General features: G+C 40.2%; 1 pseudogene; it reads right to left on the minus strand.

Moving 5' to 3' along the window:
- Positions 1–8,111: 8,111 nt before the first annotated feature.
- On the minus strand, positions 8,112–10,442 carry LOC133775058 (succinate--CoA ligase [ADP-forming] subunit beta, mitochondrial-like; annotated as a pseudogene).
- Positions 10,443–22,527: the final 12,085 nt, after the last annotated feature.

A 22,527-nucleotide genomic window follows, 5' to 3' on the forward strand; every position in this document is an offset into this window, starting at 1 on the left:
TCAAATCACACTTATATAACTTGTTTACTGTATGACTTTGGGAAAACCATTTAATCCTTCTGTTTCTTATTTCCTCATCAATAAAATAGGGGCCAATGATAATAGGTTGATATGTGGATTGGATATTTCTAATTAATTAATTAAAAATACAAATTAAATACAAAGAAACCAAAAAAGAGCCATAACATAGGTCAGATATGATACTTGGAAATGAAAAGTGTGTTTAAGAAATAGACTTGGGCTCAATGAGAACTCCCTTGGCAGTTCCTTAGCTTTCTTTTGATTGTTCAACTCATTAGGCTGTTGAGGTTCTGAAGTTTCTTTCTACTGAACTACTATCCCTGCCCATCTGCAAGTGGCCAGTGAAATACCTGGAATAAGAAGAGCACCTCTGCCCCTCCCAAGAGAACATTCTAGTTTTCTTGCTTTCCTTGTCTCTTCTTTTTCCTGATGTTTCAGCAGGAAGACCCAGAGTAGCAGTTTAAGGATGGGTGTCTGGGGACATGGGACATAGACTGTTTCTTGGATTCCATTCAGGCTAGGCCTGCACATAAAATGGGGAGAGAAATTTTTGAGCACTTCTGTGGCCCAGATCAACTAATAAAAATGGGAGAAAATTTATAAATTAGGAGACATACATTTTTCAGTAAAAATATATTTTTGTCTAATGAGTCCTTTGCACTATGTATTTTTTTAAACTAGTAAGGGTATGCTATTTCTGCTTTTCACTCTTTGTGTCATTAAGAATTATTTAAGCCTATATCTTATTTTCTTAATATTACATTTGAATTTTATGACATTTGCTGTTTAGTTTTTTCTTAACTATTTATTTATTCTTACTGTACCAACATTCTCTCCTTTATTTTATATTTTCTCAAGTCTCACTTGAGTTCTCTTTATGGTACGACTCTTGTGTTTTCACACACTCAAAATTATTCCCAAAATTAATTAAATCAATTTTCTTATTATATTGAGGACATTTTATTTCCATTTTTAGCCTATATTGTTTTACTTTGTTACTTCTAGGTTTTACATTTTGTAGTAAGGGGATCTTTTGAGAATTTAAAATATAGCATCATGACAACATATTGAGAAAATAGCTTGTGATTAAAAAAAATTGATATACACTGACTAGGAAGGGTTTGAAAGGCCAGAGTTCTTCTGTTGAGCCGTGGATGGCTGGGGAGCATTTTTTTAAGCCTGCATTAGACTCCTGAGGATGTGAATAATCCTAACAATGAGGGAAGAGCACCTGACAAAACTAACAATGACTTTCTGGCCAGATAATATGTGTAAGCCTGGAGCTCTTTCTGATTACATTTAGGAAAATGGAAATACTTAGGGCATGTATGGTGGAACAATCTATAGTAGTCCACATTCATTTCCTTGGTTCTAATACTTTACTTCCTTTGTTAAAATCTTAGGTATTTTTATACCAATGAGACAATGAAATTTTACCTTTAAGTTTTTAAATAATTATTTATATTTTTCCCTAAATCATAGTGGATTACCTAGAAGGAAGAACCAGATCTAAGATAAGGTAGCTTTATCCTTGTCTAAGAATTTTTAAGTAAGGGAGAGTGATAATTTTCTAGATTGATGAGTGAATATCTAACATATAACTTGAGAGTTATCAATAAGCATTTGTTTCTGTCATGTTGGTTAGGGAAGTGTAAAGACACTGGTCAGTGCAGATAGATGAAATTAAGCAAGTACAAGAGACTTGTCAGAGAAAGTCCTGATGGCTCCTTTAGATTCCTGAGGCTCTGTGCATTTCTATTCTTGAGGTCCCCGAGGAACATGAGTCTCCCTCTTATAAAACTTATTTTCCATCAGAAGCTCACATAAATAATGTTTGTCACTTAACCCAAAGAATTAAAAGTGGTGCTTTTCATTTCATTTGTGTGTGAAATTTGTAATCATAAAGATTACAAAGTCAGAGCACCCAATAGGCTCTGCAGGATGAAGCAAAGGACTCCATCAGTTAAATTTAGATACACTTTAACTAGATTAATTTTATGGGCTGAATGTTTTTGTTGCCCCCAATTCATATATTGAAGCCCTAATACTCAATGTGATATCATTTGGAAGTGGGCCTTTTGTGGCTCATTAGGTCATGGAGAAGGAGGCCTCATGAATGTGATTATTGTCCTTATGAGAAAAGACGTGAGAAGACGTTTCTAGACAATGTGAAGATGCAGCAGCAGATACATCTATCTGCAAACAAAGAAGAGGCCCTCTTCAAGGGCTAGATTAGTCAGCACCTTGATCATAGACTTTCCAGGCATCAGAATAGTGAGAGTTAAATGTTTATTGTTTATGCCACCACCTGTGCTACAGTGCTTTGTTTTAGCAGCCTGAACTGATTAAGACCAATGGATATAGTTAAGAGGAGTAAATATGAGATGGAATGCTTATGGCTAGAAAATCACTTACATGATAATAAGGTGCATGATAATAAGGTGAGACATTGCAATACCTATGGAAACTACTCCAGTGCTTTTGTCCATAGTAAATGCAAGTGGGCGTCAGGGTCCTCTGGCTTTCAAAATACCTAATAGCAGCTATAAGGATGCCTTTAATGAAGGTAAACCACCTAAGTAAGGGAAGTGAAAATTTTACTGAGCATTTTTCAAAGTGTAATTTTCAGGCCTTCATAAAAATATAGATTAGTGGAGTCCACATCACATACCTGCTGCTTTCAGCATATCTGGGCACATTCTGTAATTATTTGTATTCTTAATAAGCTCCAGAAATATTTTTTATTCACTTTTGAAATTGAATTTGAGAGCAACTGCTTGACATCTACTAGAATAACTAAATATATAGAATTGTGATCATTCTGATTGGTTCAATTTGACAGAAACATAGACAACTAGAAAGTAAATTTTTGCAGCTCAATAGTAAGAGATTTGAAATTGTCATATGATAACTCTTTTAGGAATTATACTTGCTTAGTTTTTATGATAAACTAGTATTGTTTGCCTGTTTATTATTTAGCAGGCATATTGCTAATCTCTTTAAATGGTCATGGTCATTTCCTTTTTTTTTTTTTTTTTTTTTTTTTTTTTTTTTTTGATAGGCAGAGTTAAACAGTGAGAGAGACAGAGAGAAAGGTCTTCCTTCCATTCGTTCACCCCCCAAATGGCCGCTACAACCTACTGATCCAAAGCCAGGAGCCAGGTGCTTCCTCCTGGTCTCTCATGCAGGTGCAGGGCCCAAGCACTTGGGCCATCTTCCACTGCCTTCCCGGGCCTCAGCAGAAAGCTGGACTGGAAGAGGAGCAACCGGGACAGAATCCAGCACCCCGACTGGGACTAGAACCCAGGTGCTGGCGCCGCAGGCAGAGGGTTAGCCAAGTGAGCCACAGCATCGGCCTGATCATTTCCTTTAATACTCAGAAAACCTAACCCATTGTATAGATGAAGAAACAAATTCGCATTGAGAATATGCTCTACTCTGAACATGATTTGGCTCCTGAACACACATAGGACTTTAAAGTCCAAAGTCATAAATACATGGTTCTAAGAGGGTAGAAGCACACTCCAGTTATGGAGTGTGGGAGGCAAGGCCTCTTGGGAAGTCCTTAGAAGGCAGTTGTCTTGAAAGCATTAGTTTAAAAAGTTTGAGTTCAAGCCAGTCATTCTCCCTGCTCTCTGGATCTCCTTGGGATCCTTTCTCCACACAGGCCCTATGCTTCACCATTGCTGCACTCATCAGAGGCCAAACCAATAAAGTCACTCAATCTTGGACTCGAAACTCCAAAACCATATGCTGAAATAAACCTCTTTCCTTTGTATGTAGCCTTTCCCATGTATTTCATTGGAGTAACCAGAAAACTGACTAATGCAAAGGAATGCAGCAAATGAAGCATAGTTTTCAAGTCAGAGCCTGTGTCTCAACTCTGTATTTCCTCAGCATCTTACATAGCATTTTTAGTTGATAGATTTCCAAAGATACTTTTTAGATTAACAAATAAATATACCTCAAATCTATGAATTTATCTGTGTTGCATTTTAGTGGTGAAAAGTAAAATGGCAAAATGGAAAAGACATTCAAACTAACAATATTCATCTTGAAGTCCTCAAACTTTAGTATTTGGACCTTTCTCCTGAATGATTATAACAGGGTCGAGCAGCATACTTTTCCTTTTAAGAGACAAAGACATACTATATTAGAAACAGTGTAGGACAAGTATACTAAGGGTGGCCTTATAAGCACTTTTCTGACTAGAAAAATTATTTAACCACATGCCTTCTGCAGTGTTATCTGAAAATACGGAAATAAGTTGATGGTGTGTTCAAATTGCCTGTACATGGATATGCATACAAGTGTACATTTTTTCTTGTTTTTGTGGAAAAACTATTCTATCATAAACAAAAAAAAATCCCTCCAAAACAAATAAATAAAAATCAAGTTGAAGTGGGATGAAATCCATGGCATGTCTTACTGCATGACTTTTTTTGCTAGTAGAGTGCTAAAGATTGTGGATTTTGGTTAACATTGTGATAAATTATTAGTTTTGGTATTAAAGTAACACTCCAATATGTGAAAATGTCACTGATTGCTCTCTGGAATGTAGATATAAACAGTTTGAGATACAGATGAATGTTAGGTAATTGTGTTTGAAACAGTGCAATTAAATACTTAAAAATCAACAATAAGTTCTTTTTAGTAGAATATATAGAAAATGAAAATCACAGAAACCTAGTAATGTGCTTTCACAGATTGGAGAAATACAAAATGTTGACTTAGCTAAACCCAAAAGACAGAAAGAAATATTAGGGTAATTTACAAAAGAGATAAAGCAAACAGAAAAGTCAAAAGACTACAGCCCAATAAATTTCCCTAGTAGCTATATTAGTTCTTGTGTACTTATTTCTAATCAATATTGCAGAAAGCAACAGAGCACAAAATGTAACAAAAAAGATATAAAGAAAATTAGAAACTTGAAATAAAAAGAGATGATTTATTATAAAATTTGTTACAATTTTAAGTTTAAATTCTCAATGAGAAAAAGAAGAAATTGGTGGAAAATTATTAATAGTTAAGTGAGATCTGTAAAAAAATGATATTCAAAGTGTAAAACTTCTATGAGCAGAAAGCAATTTTTCTCATCTAACATACCTTGCATAAGACATTATTTAAACAGCAACCACAAAAAAGCCATATGCAAGAAAAGGAAGATTTAAGCTTTTTTTGACAGTAACTAGACCTGGGTTTCAATTGATATTCAAAATCTGTATTTGAATATAATTGTAAAATAAAAATAATTGATATTGTAAAGCTCCTATATAAAAAGGACATTAATTCTGTTTTTTTTATATGGATTCATTTATTTATTTGAGAGAGTTACAAACAGAGAGAAGGCGAGGCAGAGAGAGAGAGGTCCTCCATCCATTGGTTCACTCTCCAATTGGCCACAACCCCTAGGGCTGCACCAATCTGAAGCCAGGAGGCAGGACGCGAACTAGCATCCATATGGGATGCGGCTTTACTGGCTACGTCACAGTGCCAGCCTCTAGACATTAACTCTTAAATTCCAAGAAATAGATGCTGGACTTCTCTTGTAATGCAGTATAGTATCACATCTGTGAAATCCAAAATATTTTAACTCACTTTGACATTAATCTTTATGCAGTAATCTTTAAGAACAGAATTAGGAAAAACTAAACTTGTATTCATGCTTAAGAGACTTGTGGATGGATAAACAACCTTATTAAAAATAAGGCACAAAGATAAGATATATAACTTCTTATATCATGCTAGTAACTTCAATGCAGGCACAATGACATTTGACAAGATTTTGGATACCATTTTGATAATATTTTCCCAATTTTACCTATGGAAAGTATTTCAAAGATGAAAAGTTACTTTGAATTGAAGAATGCTTTCTTCCTTAAGCTAGTGAAAATCCTCTTACTATTTTTTTTAAAGATTTATTTACTTATTTGAAAGGCAAAGTTACAGAGAGAGAGAGTGAGAGAGAGACACAGAGAGAAAGAAAGAAAGAGAATCTTCCATTTGCTGGTTCACTCCGCAAATGGTGGCAGTGAGATTTCTTCTATAGCTTAGAACTTTAAAAGTGGTAAGAGGATCAGGCCAGCATTGTGGTGTAATGGGTTACAGCATCCCATTTGGGTACTGGTTCATGTCCCACCTGCTCCAATTCTGAGCCAACTCCCTGCTAATGGCCTGGGAAAAGCAGTGGAAGATGTCTAAGTGTTTGGGCCCCTGTCACCCACTTGAGAGACCTGGATGAAGCTCCTAATTTTGGCTTTGGCCTGGCCCAGGCCTGGCTGTTGTGGCCATCTGGGGAGTGAACCAGTGGATGGAAGATCTCTCTCTTGAGGGAGAGGGAGAGGGAGGGAGAGGGGGAGGGGGAGGGGGAGGGGGAGAGGGAGAGGGAGATCTTCCATCTGTTGGCTCATTCCCCAAATGGCTGTAATGGCCAGGGCTGGAACAGATAAAAGCAAGGAGTACAGAGCTTCTTCTGGTCTCCTGTGAGGGTGCAAGGCTCTAAGCACTTGGGCAATCTTCTGTTTCTTTCCCAGTGCATTAGTAGGGAGCTGGATCAGAAGTGGAGCAGCCAGGACTTGAACTGGCACCCATATGAATGCCAGCATCACAGGTGGTGGCTTAACTCTTGATGCCAGAACACTGACCTCTGACTCAGAAAATTTAAGAATAATTTATCTGGATATTTCTTATTCTTTTAAGATAATTATTAGGAGACCAAGGAGTTTGAATGACTCCCCCACACAAAGTTATATAACAAGAAGTAAAAGCTAGAACTTCTTACTTCTAGATGAGAGTTTTTATTCCTGCTGCTTGCCAGTTTTCCAAAGCAAAATTGTGAAATGAGAATCAGAAAAATTAAATATACGTGGAATTAAATATGCCTGGATGTGGTGGAATGAGAAGGCCATGCCAAGATGGCTGCTGTCAACAGGCTGTGATTGGATGGCTTCAGAAACTACATGGCAAAGGAGCCTGCCTGGCAACAGGCTGTGATTGGTTAGGGCATAAACTGCTCCTTGACTGGATTGGCTTCCTCGGCTATATAAGCTGCTGTACCAACTGAAATAAACGAGTCTGCGGGCTGCTTGCCTGTGGTCTGCTTTCACTCGACTCTTGGGGTCTGTGTGGTGACTCTGTGCCTCTTGCCCCCACCACGCTCCTCCTCTCAGAAAGAATCCACAACAACACCTGGAATTTATACTTTATATCATGTTTTATATGTGGGTTACCTTTCATTGCTTTAAGATAAAGGAGAGGTGAGATTGGGAACTGGCTTCTCTTCAGGTTCTTAGTAATCTTGCATTGACTGAGAATGGCACACACAGTTTGAAGTAAAGGAAGCTGAGTTTATTGGCCTAAATCTAACACCAAATACAAAATTCAAAGGGATAGCCAGCTGACCCTAACATCTTAAAACTAGAGATATTATAGTCTGAATTTTGCTCCCTTTCCCCCATTCTACTGTGCGGTATCTCGTGTGTTTTTCAGTGGGGGAGAAAACAGAATGAAAAAAAAATGCCTCTATCTTAACTGGCTAACATTTTAATTTTCCTACTGCTTGGTGATCATTACCTTGTACTCCTTGACATGGACATTATACTGAACACATGCTAATGAAAGTTTACTTTTTTGTCACTCCCCAAGAGATTGGTATTTCCACGTGAGATCTGTTCATCACTTCCACCAGAAGACTGCATTGAAAAACACTCTTCTTCTGAGATAGGTTTGTTTCCTCCTATGATGATTCTTTTTTTTTTTAAAGCTTTATCTTAGTATTTTATTTATAGGAATCTTATCAATGAAGAACTTTGTATCCAACAATAATAAACAGGCACATTGCAAGTGACATTCTGTAGAAGCCACAAAAGGACAGCTGCAAGAGAGTTAACCAAACACCTGCATTACACAGTCTTTGTACAGTCCCTTGGGAACAGTTGAACTAAATACAGATCAAATATTTTTAAAAGTTTGTGTGGCTAGATGTTAATTACAATCTCTACACATTAAAAAAAAGCAAAAGAACACAGAACACAGTATTCTTAACAATTCTAATACATTTACGACCTTCAGCCATACATTAGGTTCCCAGATCAAACTGGCAATTGAAATTTCACATCCACATGGCCTTGCTTGGCTAAAATCACTGCTTCAGACAGCTTTACGATGATCCTAGCAGCTTAATCCAAGTCATCCAAGCAAGAATTTTAAGTCCATTGCCTGCTATCATTCCTTTAGCATCATTAAACCATACAGTTTGTACCATACCACAACAGGTATTTTAATTTCCGAATCTTTTCCTGCCATGACTATATATCATGCAATAACATCACATCACATGATTCCTTCATTATGTTAACCAAAATAGATAGTATCTTTTTATCTGAAGTGATAAGATTATTAAATGCTTCTGTTATTTGATGGACTGTGGCACCACCATCACCATCAATACAGTTGGCTGGTGTCCCTCCATGAAGTGTTATTATATCCATTGTGGTCTTTACCAAACCAGCACCATTTACTAGGCATCCTATATTTCTATTGAGGCCAGTGTCACTGAGATCTGCCATACCTGCATCTCATCTTCTTGGGTCCAGTCCTGCAGATCAAAGATTTTCTTTTGGTGATAGGCAGAATTAGAATCAAAATTAATCATCGTATCCATACACAGCACAGCTCCATCTGAACCTTCCACCACTGGATTTATTTCTACCATGGTTGCATATTTCAGAAAAAGGTTGTAAAACTTGACCATGTTTTCTGTTGCAGAATCCACAGTGTTAGGTGGAAATCCCATTTTCTGTGCAAGCTGGACAGCTTGTTTCTTTTGGATTCCTTCTATAATATCAGTAAGTTCTTTATCCTGTCAGGAGTCTCTCAGCAGCAACATCTCCATGTTGACACCACCTTGTGAACTTCCAGTTGATACAGGATCTTGAAATGACCTTTCCATTGTTATTTCAAAGTAGTATTCTCCCTTGGGATATTTTCTGCTCATAGATCAAAACTTGATTGCATAGTCTGCCCTTGGTAAGCAGCTTTTCCCCAATTATTTGTGAGGAAACAGCTTGTGCTTTTTCTGAAAACTATTTTTACTCCTCCTTTGAGGCCACTTTCAAATATTCCTTTTCCTGTACACCTGTGTCTTTATTGCAACATCTTTGGAACCTAATTTTTTGGCAATTGCTTAAGCTTCATATGGTGACTTTGCTACAGATCCTTTGGGAATAGAGACATCAGCTTGCAACAGTTCCATACTCGTGTATTTGTGTAGTGAAAGATTCCTTTGCTGCTGCTACTACACCTGGAGTCCATGGTTATTAAATAATCCAGAACTTCCAAGTTCAACTCGTTAATTGAGCTGGGATTTATTTGTGTGTATTTTTTAAAAAATTTTTTTATTTATTAAGAGTCAGAGTCACACAGAGAGAGGAGAGGCATAGAAAGAGAGGTCTTCCATCTGCTGGTTCACTTCCCAGTTGGCTGCAATGGCCAGTGCTGTGCTGATAGGAAGCCAGGATCCAGGAACTTCCTCCGGGTCTCTCACACACTTAGGTACTTGGGCCATCTTGTACTGCTTTCTCAGGCTCTAGCAGAGAGCTGGATGGGAAGTGCAGCAGCTGGGACTCGAACCGGTGTCCATATGGGATGCCGGCACTGTAGGCAGCGGCTTTACCTGCTACTCCACAGCGCTGACCCCGTGTTTTATTTTTTAATTCCATCGGGGACACGGTGTGCCAACATCTCAAAACAGTCTTTCTTCTCAAATAGGTAACTAACTCATTTTAGCACAATCTATTGATCAGTCCTATTTCCTCCCAAAAGTCGTTTGTTAAGTACTCGTTAATCAGTTTTTAACCTGGAACCTCACTTTTTTGAGCTATAGTGCGAATGAGTTCACTGTAGCGAAGATGGTCATTCAAGGAAAAAAGAATGCGCAGGAATTCAGCGGTTTTAAGAGCACAAGCCTTATAAACGCGTGGTTTGGAAGAATCTCAAAGTGAATGATATTCAAAGTGCAACAGTAAGTGGCCCTGCTTAAAACGAAACTCTTGGCACGCTATCTTTGGAAGAAACCTCTCAGGTACCAACACCACACAAAGCGGAAGGAGCGTCTCAATTGGCTTTAGCGCACCGTGCCAGCTCCCGCACGGCTCCTGCGCGCGCTGTGAAAGCTGTGAAAGCTGTGGTGCCGCTGGGAGGACAGCGGCCCGGCACCCCGGTAGGAGTAGTGGTGACTAGCCACACGCAGCCTCTCTGCGTCCTACTGGGCAGTCAGCAAGCTTTGGAGCCAGCAGTTTCCAACTTCTTGGGAGTCATCTAGAGTTCCAGTGAGCAGCCACCTGATCAACCCCAGGGTAAATGGAACCCGCGCGGGAAAGGCAAGTTCGCACCATTCGTGCGTCCACGCTTTGTGTACTCATGATTAATTCTTTTTTTTTTTTTTTTACTTTTTGACAGGCAGAGTGGACAGTGAGAGAGAGAGAGACAGAGAGAAAGGTCTTCCTTTTTGCCGTTGGTTCACCCTCCAATGGCCGCCACGGTAGGCGCACTGCGGCCGGCGCACCGCGCTGATCCGATGGCAGGAGCCAGGTGCTTCTCCTGGTCTCCCATGCAGGTGCAGGGCCCAAGGACTTGGGCCATCCTCCACTGCACTCCCTGGCCACAGCAGAGAGCTGGCCTGGAAGAGGGGCAACTGGGACAGAATCTGGTGCCCCGACCAGGACTAGAACCCGGTGTGCCGGTGGCGCCGCTAGGCGGAGGATTAGCCTGTTGAGCCATGGCGCCGGCCTGCATGATTAATTCTGTGTGCTGACTTGACCTAGTCAGTATGTGGGTGCTCAGTTACTTGGTCAAACATTATTAGGAGGATTACCATCAGGTTGCTTTGGGTGATATTAATATTTAAATTGGTAAACTAAATAAAGCACACTGCTCTGCTTTGTGGAGTAGGCTGCTTCCATCAGTTGAAGGCCTGAATAGAACAAAATGGTGACTCTTCTCTGAAGAAGAGAATAACTCCTGCCTGACTGCCTGTGAACTGGGACATTAATCTTTTCTTGCTTTCATACTCAGACTGTAACTTTGGCTCTCTCTGGTTCTCGACCTTACTGGTTTTACAAATGGAACTCACTATCAGCTCTCTTCAGATGACAGATCTTGTACTTTTTTTTTTTTTTTGACAGGCAGAGTGGACAGTAGAGAGAGAGAGAGAAAGGTCTTCCTTTTTGCCATTGGTTCACCCTCCAATGGGCGCCACGGTAGGCGCACTGCGGCCGGCGCACCGCGCTGATCCGATGGCAGGAGCCAGGTGCTTCTCCTGGTCTCCCATGGGGTGCAGGGCCCAAGCACTTTGGCCATCCTCCACTGCACTCCCTGGCCACAGCAGAGAGCTGGCCTGGAAGAGGGGCAACCGGGACAGGATCGGTGCCCCGACCGGGACTAGAACCCGGTGTGCTGGCGCCGCAGGCAGAGGATTAGCCTACTGAGCCGCGGCGCCGGCCTACAGATCTTGTACTTGTCAGTCTCCACAATCATGTGATTCATTTCCTTTTAATAAACACTTCTATGATCTCTCTCTCTCTCTCTCTTTTTTAGAGATTTATTTATTTACTTGAAAGGCAGAGCTACAGAGAGTCAGGGAGAGAGGGAGAGAGAGAGAGAAGTCTCTAGGGTAAATAATGAGAGAATTCCTGAGGTCATAGGATATAAATACTTGAAAATTTAAAATATATTGATAAATTATCCTAAAAAGTGACTTACAGTTTATTTTCTAGATCATGAAATCACAGAAAAATATGCTGAAACACACATACATGTAGGAATAGGCAATGAAAGAAACAATGAGACTCATTTTAATATCCATTGTATTGACAAATGAGAACTTCTATGTACTACTAATGGAAGGGAAAGAAAACAGAATTTAGGCAGTGCTCACAATTTCCATTTTGTTTCAAAATGTTATAAAAATATCAAAATATAGAAAAATTGAAAAATTACATGCACATATTCTCAAGCTATTTGCAGATATGATTCTTTATGCATACATTACTAGATAGCATAGATTACTAAATAGTGCATATATCCTGACTAAGGACACCTCTGTAAATAAGTATAGTATCATCATCTCCAATAAAACAGACTATACTTTTCTAATATTACCTGTTGTTCAGTTCATTTTCATATTCTTCCTATTGTTCCTAAAGTGCCTTTATGCAGTTATTTGGTTTTAAAATCAAGATCTAATCAAGGCTCACATTTTGAGCTTGGTTGTTATAGTTCCTTAGATTCATTCAAATCTTGCTTTATAATATTGTCATACAGAACTCTATTTCTTAAAAAATATGAAGCTGGCATTGTGGTACAGCAGATTAAGCCATGGCCTGCAATGCCAGCTTCCCAGATAAGTGCTAGCTTGAATACTAGCTGCTTCACTTACAGTCAAACTTATTCAGGGTAGGGTATGAGTGATCTAAGCCCAGTGACTTTCTTTTTTTAAAAATATTTATCCATTTACTTGAGAGGCAGAGTTACAGAGGAAGAGAGGTAGAGACACAGAGAGATACTATTCCATCCACCAGTTCACTCCCCAGATGGCTGCAGTGGGCAGAGTTGAGCCGATCTGAAGCCAGGAGCCAGGAGCTTCTTCCATGTATCCCATATGGGTACAGGAGCCTAAGCACTTGGGCCCTCCTCCGCTGCTTTCCCAGGCCATTAGCAGAGAGCTGGATTGGAAGAGGAGCAGCTGGGACACAAACTCTGGTGCCTATATGGGATGCCAGCACTTTAGGCAGAGGCTTAACTCACTTTGCCACAGCGCTGTACTCATGGCAGTGGTGATGTGGCCTTGATCTGCCTCAGTTTCCTTTTGTGAAAATTCACCCAGTGCATGAAAGTAAGATCTCAGACTAATTCAAGGTTTCTGTTTTGGGCAGCTCCCCAATGTTGCTTGAAGACTCTGATCAGATCCAGACTTCAGTTGCCGGTTAGGATGTTGGACAGAATCTGTACTCCTCACTTTCTCTTTCCTACCCACCTCACTTAGTCTCAAATGGCAGGAAGTGAGAAGGGCAGACAGGTTTCCCCATCTAAGAGAGAGGCCTTAACCCATTAACTCTTTTTAACCTGATAGATTTTTTCTTCCTTTTCTGCAGTTTAGACTTTGATGACTTTTTTTTCTTTAGCTCCTGACAAGATTATCTGATTCTTTATTGTTTGAAAGAAATGAATCTTAAAAGAGTTAATATTATCTGCATATTTTTAATTGTTTCAGTGATAACCATAACTCTGATTAGATCTGGCCAACAACTTTGGTTAAAATCTCAAGTTAAATGGATTATTACTACTTTTACATTGACCAAATGTTTTAACTTCTGACAGTTCTGTAGATTTACAGCTCTAAACTGAATCTTTTGAGATTGAACCTTCTAGTTGGATCCCTGGGACTCTCAAAAGATAATGCTCTCAAGTAGGATAGAGAATAACTGTTTGAGTTCATTTAAAATGATGTCATACATGTTCTTGTATAAAAGTCTCATGCTTTATACTCCACGGTCAAAGAGACATGGTTCTAGAGAAGACCCATTCCCTATGGCTTTATATCAGATACCTTGTTCTGCATGTTATCTTGGTTGTATGATGATGGTTTTCTCATATCAAATAAGAAGAAAGGAAACAAAGTCATCCCTAAGTTTCTGCCTCTAACCACTTGAAGCGTCACTCAAGTTCCTGGGCTGTTGGGAGCATAGCATCGTGGAGCTGCCTAGGGCTAATGGGAACTTATTCTCTCTCCCCTGCCTTCAGCATCTGACTAGAGCACTGAGACCTTTCCCCCTGAATTCCCATCCTAGCTCACAACCATCCCCTACCTCATGCATTCTGGCACTAAGGGTTAAATCTGCTGGAAGGGGGATGTTGTGGTCCATATACTTGTGGGAGTGATGCACTCATGGAGAGTCTCTAGCCTCTGGGTGGGACACACACATCAGGGACAGGGAGCTGGCTGATCTACATGAGACAGGTGTGCATGCATGTCATTCTGGCTGTATGGCTGTAGCTGGCTGAAGAGAAAGGAAAAAGAAGGGCAAATGGTGTTATTGTCCTGCCTAAGCAATCAGGTTCAGTGAATAGTCCAGATGTTTTAAAAGGGGGACTGACAAAAGTACAGGAAACCTAAACATTAAATAACTGGGCATTACCAAATTACACAAAGTTAAAAAATGGAGGTCTAGACTGTTGGGAGGATGAAACATTTGGGCCCAGGGGTCTAATAGAGCAGTTAGGCCAAGGTATATAGTGTAAGAGATTCATACCTACAGAATATAATCCTGAGGAGGATCATGTATTTGGTCCTCCAGAGAGCAAGATTTCAGATACATGGACATGGCAGGATGTCTTCAGAAGTTGGTTACATCAGGTCTGAAGGAAAGACAGGGAGGCAGGAGGGAGGGTCAAAGTTAGGCACAGGTAAAGGCAACTTCTCCTGTTGGCTTAACCCTCATCAACTGTGAGTACATCCGTGATCTACAGGATCAAGAATCTCAGGTAATCAAGGGCAGAGGTGGAAGTACAGGTAAGAGCACTACTCCTATTCTGTGACCTCTCCCTGCTGTGTGCTGCAGGATACTATGCTCCCACAGCCCAGGAACTTGAGTGATGCTTCAAGTGGTTAGAGGCACAACTTGGAGAAGACTTTGTTTTTTTTCCTCTTATTTGAGATGGGAAACCATCTTCAGCAGGCGTCTCTTTATAATGCATTTTTGGGCACTGAGATTCTTTTGACCCTCAGACCTTAAAGAAAAAAAAAAAAACAACAGGTTTAGTTGCTCACAAATGCCAGTTTAGACAACAACTAGCTCAAAGAACAGCCTACTTGAATGCATGAGATAAAGACCACACCCTTAAATTACTCCATCTATGAAAGACCAAGATCCTGAGAATCACTCAGCCTTTCTAGAAAGTCTGAGAGGGCCGGCTCTGTGGCATGGCGGGTAAAGCTGCTGCCTGCTGTGCCTGCAACCCATATGGGTGCTTGTTTGAGTCCTGGCTGCTCCACTTCCAATCCAGCTTTATGCTGTGGCCTGGGAAAGCAGCAGCAGATGACCCAAGTCCTTGGGCCCCTGCACCCATGTGGAAGACCCAGAGGAAGCTCCTGGCTCCTGGGTTCAGATCAGCCCAGCTCTGGCCATTGCGGCCATTTGGGGAGTGAATCGAGATGGAATACTTCTCTCTCTCTCTCTCTCTCCTTCTCTCTCTCTGCCTCTGCCTCTCTGTAACTCTGCCTTTCAAATAAATAAATAAATCTTAAGGAAAAAAAAAAAAAGACAGTGAGACGCTTTGGTTGAACATATGGTCCTATATCCCAAGGGCCAGACAGTTTTCATTATTTGATCAGCTTCAGATATAGGCGAAAGCTTTAGAATCTAGCTATTGAACCCAAGAGTACCTTAGAAAATTTTCCTGAAGTTTGCCATTTTGGTCTTTTACAGTTGGGACCATGAGGAGACTCAGTGAGGTAGAGGGATAAAGGAAAAGATTGCAGCTCTGGTAGTAGCCTCAGTGCTATGGCTGTCTTCAGGTGGGATACTTCAAGAAGAAGTGTCCAGGCCGGCGCCGTGGCTTAACAGGCTAATCCTCCACCTTGCGGCGCCGGCACACCGGGTTCTAGTCCCGGTCGGGGTGCCGGATTCTATCCCGGTTGCCCCTCTTCCAGGCCAGCTCTCTGCTATGGCCCGGGAAGGCAGTGGAGGATGGCCCAAGTCCTTGAGCCCTGCACCCGCATGGGAGACCAGGAGAAGCACCTGGCTCCTGGCTTAGATGCGCCGGCCGCAGCAGCCATTGGAGGGTGAACCAGCGGCAAAAAGGAATACCTTCCTCTCTGTCTCTCTCTCTCACTATCCACTCTGCCTGTCAAAAAAAAAAAAAATAATAAAAAAAAAATAAAAAAAGATCTATTAAAAAAAAAAAAAAAGAAGTGTCCAATTCTTGTAGCTTAGAAAACTCCAGTGGCCCTGGGGGTTGGCTGCTTTGGAAATCAAGGCCACTGGGGTCAGGCCTCCTTCTTGGATGACCCAAATGGACTGAATGGGCACAGGGTTGCTGCTGCTGATGCTTTTTGAAACATATTTATTTATTTATTTATTTAAGAGTTAAAAAGGGAAAGGAGAGGGGGAGGGGGAGGAAGAAGGAGAGGAAGAGGGTGAGGTTCTACTGGTTCACTCCCCAGATAGCCCCAACAGCAAAAGCTGGCCTGGTCTGAAGCCAGGAGCAAGGAGATTCACCTGGGTCTCCCACATGGGTGCAGGGACCCAAGGACTTGGGCCGTCTTCTGCTACTTTCTCAGGCACATTAGCAGAGAGCTGGATTGGAAGTGGAGCAGCTGGAACTTGAACTGGTGTCCATATGGGATGCCAGCATCACAAGTGGAGGCTTAACCTGCTGTGCCATGATGCTAGCCGCCTGGGACTTCTTCTACAAGCCCCTATCACCCAAACAATTAGCAGTCAGGAGCTCCAGGTGGTCCTATTAAGTGGAAAGAAGTTGAGTTCATAGATACTCGAGCTGCTTTTCTGTCCTTTCAAATCTAGATCTCCCTTCTTCCTTTATGTGACCATGAGACAGATCTAAGGAAAAATTTTAGTTAGATACCTCACCCAGCCTCTAAGCTCTAACTGGGATAGCTTGATATTTACACATGCCTTTCTGATCCTATCAAGGAAAAATCTCTTAGCCTGGATGGAAACAACCATCTTCATGTCTCTGGTGCATTAATCCAGAGGTTTGGGCAACTAAAGGAGACTGGCTGAGAAATAACAGTGACTATGAATAGGAAGTTCTACAGACCTGTGCAGCCAGAAAGAGCCTCAAGTAAACAAAACTCAGGTTTGGGACAGCCTAAGTATACCCCAGGAGACTACGTGTTAATCAAGGCCCTTCCAACTCAATCTTCCTCTATAGAAGAAGATTGGGAGGGTTCCTATACTGTGATTCTTCTTTCAATTTACACTATGGTAAAAATGTCTAGATTAGATTCCTGGATCCACAATTCCTGAGTGAAGGCCTGGGTTTCCAAATAAATTTCAGATTGAATCCTGGAGGATGACTTTAAAACCTCTAAGGAAGATAAATAGTGTTGCCAAACCACTTAAATTCTGAAGTTTCTTTTTAATAAAGATAAGTAAATCTGTTATGCACATTCCTCCCCAGCCTTCATGTCTTGATTCCATCATCCCTCAACCGCATCATCCATCAATCCCTGAGATACTTTTGGAATCAGCTTGCTGCTCTGAGTGCTAATCCTCTTTGTCTTGTTCACCTGCTTACCTCTACTAACAGTACAATACCATGGCTAGACTTTAGTTGGCTTTAACCCTATTTACTATAGGCAAAACAGTGAAGGTTTATAAACATCCCCTTTATTTATTAACTCTCAATGACTCCTTTCTTCAGGGATCCTTACTGGTATTGCCAGAGCTTTTTCTATTTCTTTTGCGTTTTTGCTTTCATTCAATAAACTACTTCTGCTTTACGTACTCATCCTTCTGCATGCTCATCATTCTTCATGGGTGTGAGATACAGCCTTGTGAAGAAAAGGATTGTGATGACCACAGACTCTGCAACACTGGCACCAAGGATTTAAAAATAACCTCTGAAAAACCAAAGAGTGAACAATAAAATACCTTGATAAAGGAGCAACTCTTAGAAACCAGCAATGATAAGAAAATCACATGCAGTCTTGGCAATCTGGAAGACTGTGCTCATGAGTATATCCAAGGCTGTGTCTTCTCGAGAGTGACAGGAACAGGACAATTCAAGTTATGGTCCATGGCTGGACATAAGGCAAAAATATGAGCTTAAGGAACCAAGATTACAATTTATTTTTTTAAAGATTTTTATTTATTTATTTGAGAGATAGATTACAGACAGTAAGAGGGAGAGACACAACGCCACAACGGCCAGAGCTGCGCCAATCTGAAGCCAGGAGCCAGGTACTTCTTCCAGGTCTCCTACGTGGGTGCAGGGGCCCAAGCACTTGGGCCATTTTCTACTGCTATCCCAGGCCATAGCAGAGAGCTGGATTGGAAGAGGAGCAGCCGGGACTATAACTGGCGCCCATATTGGATGCTGGCGTTGCAAGCAGAGGATTAACCTACGGCGCCATGGAGCCGGGCCCCCAAGACTACAGTTTCTAAGCTATACATATCTCCAGTATTAAAGGGTAATACTCTCATGTTCTATAGAATAAAGGGCAATATTTGATAAATATTAGCTTATATGACCCAAGGTTAATCCATAAAGAGCCAGGTTAAGAGGTTAAAATAAGAAAAAAAAATCTGAGCAGGAATATCAGAAGCTGAATATTATTGGAAAAATAGAAATAGAAACTGTTAAATAAATTCTCAAACAATAGCATCTCAAGATGGCAGGATCAATATGTATGTAAGAGGTCCGGCTTTCAGAAAAGAAGTAATCAGGTACACAAGGAAATAGAAAGTGTCCCTTGTGAAAAGTCATTGGAAATAGAAGGGGCACACCACCAAATGAAACTTTTGAGGTTCCAAGATGTTGGACTTGGTAAGAAACATTTCAAAGCAGTCAGTATACATATACTTAAAAAGGAAAGGAGATGAGGTTTAAAGAACTAAAGGAAGGTACGCTGACAATGTCTCCTTAAAGATAGAATATCAATAATGATTAAGACATAGAGAAGAGCTAAATGAAAATTCTGATTTAAAAGTATTATCACCATGTTAAGTTGGCAAAAGAAAAGTAAATCCAGAAATGATCAACAGTGATTCTTCAGTCTGAACAGAGTGGAAAATATGAAGGACAATGAACTGAGCCTCATTCAAATGTGGGACACCATTAAGTGTATCAACATATGTCTACTAAGAATACCAGAAGAAAGGTGTAACATACACACAAAAAAATCTAAAAATTATCATGGCCGTATACTTCCTAAATTTGATGAAAAATATTAACCTATAGATCCATGAATTCCACTGAACTCCAAATATCATGAAAACAAAAAAGAATAGCATCAGACACATAATTAACATGTTGATGTCAAGACAAAGAGAGACATCTTGGAAGCAGGAAAAACATTTTCAAAAGAATTCCACTAACAGCTAACTCTTTATTAGAAATAATGGAAATCAACAGGCAGTTAGATGTCATAGTGAAAGGGTTGACTATAAATACTATCAACCCAGAGTATCTATATCCAGGACATTAGCTTCCAAAAATGAGGGAAAATTATTAATGAACAATCCAGGGACTTCATTACTAGCTGGCCTACTGTATGACAGAGTTATTCTCTTGTTTGATTTTGTAGGAAAAAGAATAAGAGACATGTTTGCTTTCCTTGGATCCTGGACACTATCATAGTTTCGAGTTCAGATGGAGAATTTGATTCATTGACCAAATAAACGAGACAGCATAAGAGGAGTACAGTGTGAGTACCTTGCATTGTGAAACTAAAAATGAAAGTGGGCCTATTTAATTTTCTGTTTGTTTAGTGATATATAAACTTTGGGCATACCCAAAGTTCAGCATCAGTGAGTGAATTTATACCATTGGGCTCTGAGCACAAGAACAGAGCCAATGTTATTTATGCACCCACTCATTTCTTGGTTCTGCATCCATCTCCACAAACATCTTTGTTATAATAACAATATTATTTTAGTTTTTTTGATAACTACTAAATATCTTTCAGTACAATACTTTCATGTACATCTTGTTAGTAGCAGTTTAAGACATGTTATTCTAATTTTATAGATAAAAGAAACTGAATTCACATAGATTTAAAGCAAATCAGTAGTGAGTGATGGTGGAAGAAAACTCAAATGTGGTTCTTTCTACTCTGAGAGATTTGTAAACTTCTAGTCATTTAAGGTAAACTAGAGAGTTTTTTTAAGAAAAGATTCACTTATTTATTTGAATGGCAGAAATACTCAGAGAGAGGTACAGATGGAGAACTTTTCTATCCACTGGTTGACTCCATGAATGGCTACAATGGCTGGGGCTGCATCATGCTGAACCCAGGAGCCTGGAACTCCATTTATGTCTCTCAAGAGGTTTGCAGAGGCCCAAGCTCTTGGACCATTATCCACTGCTTTCCCAGGTACATGATCAGGGAGCTGAATCGGAAGTGGAATAGCGGGGCCTTGAATCAGTTCTCAAATGTGATGTTGGCATCGTAGGTGGTAGCCTAACCTACTGTGCTATAACTGGTCCCAAGGAGCTTGTTAAGTGTAGATTTCTTAACCTGTTTCCAAGTTTACAGAGTTGTAATCTTTTTAGGCAACCAATAGTACTCTTTATGTTTAACAAGAATCTAAGGTGAATAATATAGATATCTAAAATATTATATTTTGAAAAAGACATTAACCATGGGAGTGAGTTTTGAACTTCTAACACAAATAATCAAGCTTTGTATGTGTATGTTTGTGTGTGTATTTAAGCATAATATTTTTGGAGAAGTATTACTTAAATCCCCACAATTCAAATTTTTATCTTTTATTCCTGATGTTTGGTATCTATTGATACCAGTAGTTAAATACTCTGTATATTTTTTCTTACCTTAATTTTCTTTTTTTTTTTAAATTTTTTTAACTCTTATTTAATGAATATAAATTTCCAATGTACAGCTTATGGATTACAGTGGCTTCCCCCTCCCATAACTTCCCTCCCACCCGCAACCCTCCCCTCTCCCGCTCCCTCTCCCCTTCCATTCACATCAAGATTCCTTTTCAATTCTCTTTATATACAGAAGATCAATTTACTATATATTAAGTAAAGATTTCAACAGTTTGCACCCACATAGAAACACAAAGTGAAACATACTGTTTGAGTACTGGTTATAGCATTAAATCACAATGTACAGCACATTAAGGACAGAGATCCCACATGAGGAGCAAGTGCACAGTGACTCCTGTTGTTGACTTAACAAATTGACACTCTAGTTTATGGCGCCAGTAACCACCCTAGGCTCTCGTCGTGAGTTGCCAAGGCTATGGAAGCCTTTTGAGTTCACGGACTCTGATCATATTTAGACAAGGTCATAAAAGACAGGGTGAGGATAGTAACCAATGATCCTAAGAGTGGCATTAACCAGGTCTGAACAGTTATACAGCATTAAGTGGGGAAGAGGACCATCAGTACACACAGGTTGGGAGTAGAGCCATTGCTGGTAGAGGTTATGATTACAAGGGAATGAGGCCCAAGTGCGCTAGACAGGGTCTAGAACAAAGGACAGAGTCATTATTAGAGGAGCTAAGAAAGGTGCTGTCTAAGCTACGATTAAGTTTTCTGATTTAGAGGCAAATAGAACCTGAGAGAAGGGGCCTAGTAAAAATCTGTTGGGCTTTAGGCCTTGTAAATTAAGAGGCCCAGACCTATCTATCTCTTCACATGGGGTACATCCTAAGGGAGGTGTGAACCTCCTAGGGGAAGGCACTCTGTTGACTTTCATTACTTAGCTGGCCTGGGAGGAGAGCTGGTCAGGTAAAGGCAGGTGGTATCTCTAACAAGAAATTTACAGTTCTGCCTGCAATGTTGCTGCCCTTACTTGGCCGTCCCCTCAGCTGCAGTGGTCACTCTGGAAGTTGGGCTGAGTGAAGGGCTTTTCAGCTTAGAGCCAATAAGATCTGTGGCTCTGACCTAGGCATCCTTCGACTCCAGGGCAGGTCCATGTCCAGTGACCCAACTCTTGGCAGAGCTGCCAGGGCTCTTTACAAGTTGACTTCTGCTGAAGCCCAGGCTTACCACATTGAAAGCCACTGCAGTGGACTGGCCTGTTGGGTCTCCTTGAGGGCAGATCACTGTACAGATCAACCATTAATAGGCCTGCCACCCATTGCTTCTGATGCCTAGCTTTCTTTTCCTCCTGGTTTGTGTTAAAGCAGACCAGAGGATGCAAGTCAAGGGAGTGCCCGTGTCCCATCTCTAATCTTCGGTGGCCTGAACTACAAGTCTATAGTCACAGGCATGTTCTGTAGTAGTTTTTCTAAGGTAGACAATGCCCATGAGGAAAATTATATTCTCACTTAAAAACTTTCTTTCCCTTTGGTCTGAAAGGGAGGTTTTTTCTACTTACTGTATACTTCGCTGATGGTGAAGTGAATCTAGCTATGAGATTATTATTTAAGTTCTTATTTTGGCTATGCTATTACAGAAAAATGTTAGCCATCTCTTTTATAAGGTCTAAAGATTAAATTGTGTGTCCTACAGATTCCTTCATGATAGAATTAGTTTCCTACCTTGAAGAGAATAGATAAATGAAAGAACAAGTTGGGCTTAGAATAGAGAAATGAGGGAGCAAGTCCTAGATCACTGGCTGACAATAGCAATATCACATGAATACTTAGCAAACAGTTTCAACCATTAGATAACAACTTAAGAAAACATTTACCAGAAGGTCCAATGCCTTCTATAAATTTTAAGAATCATGTATTTGGAAACACCTCTTAAATATGTAACATGGTATAGTTTATTTAACCAGTAAACTTA

This window comes from Lepus europaeus, chromosome 16, assembly GCF_033115175.1.
Source record: "Lepus europaeus isolate LE1 chromosome 16, mLepTim1.pri, whole genome shotgun sequence".
Taxonomy (NCBI): Eukaryota; Metazoa; Chordata; class Mammalia; order Lagomorpha; family Leporidae; genus Lepus; species Lepus europaeus.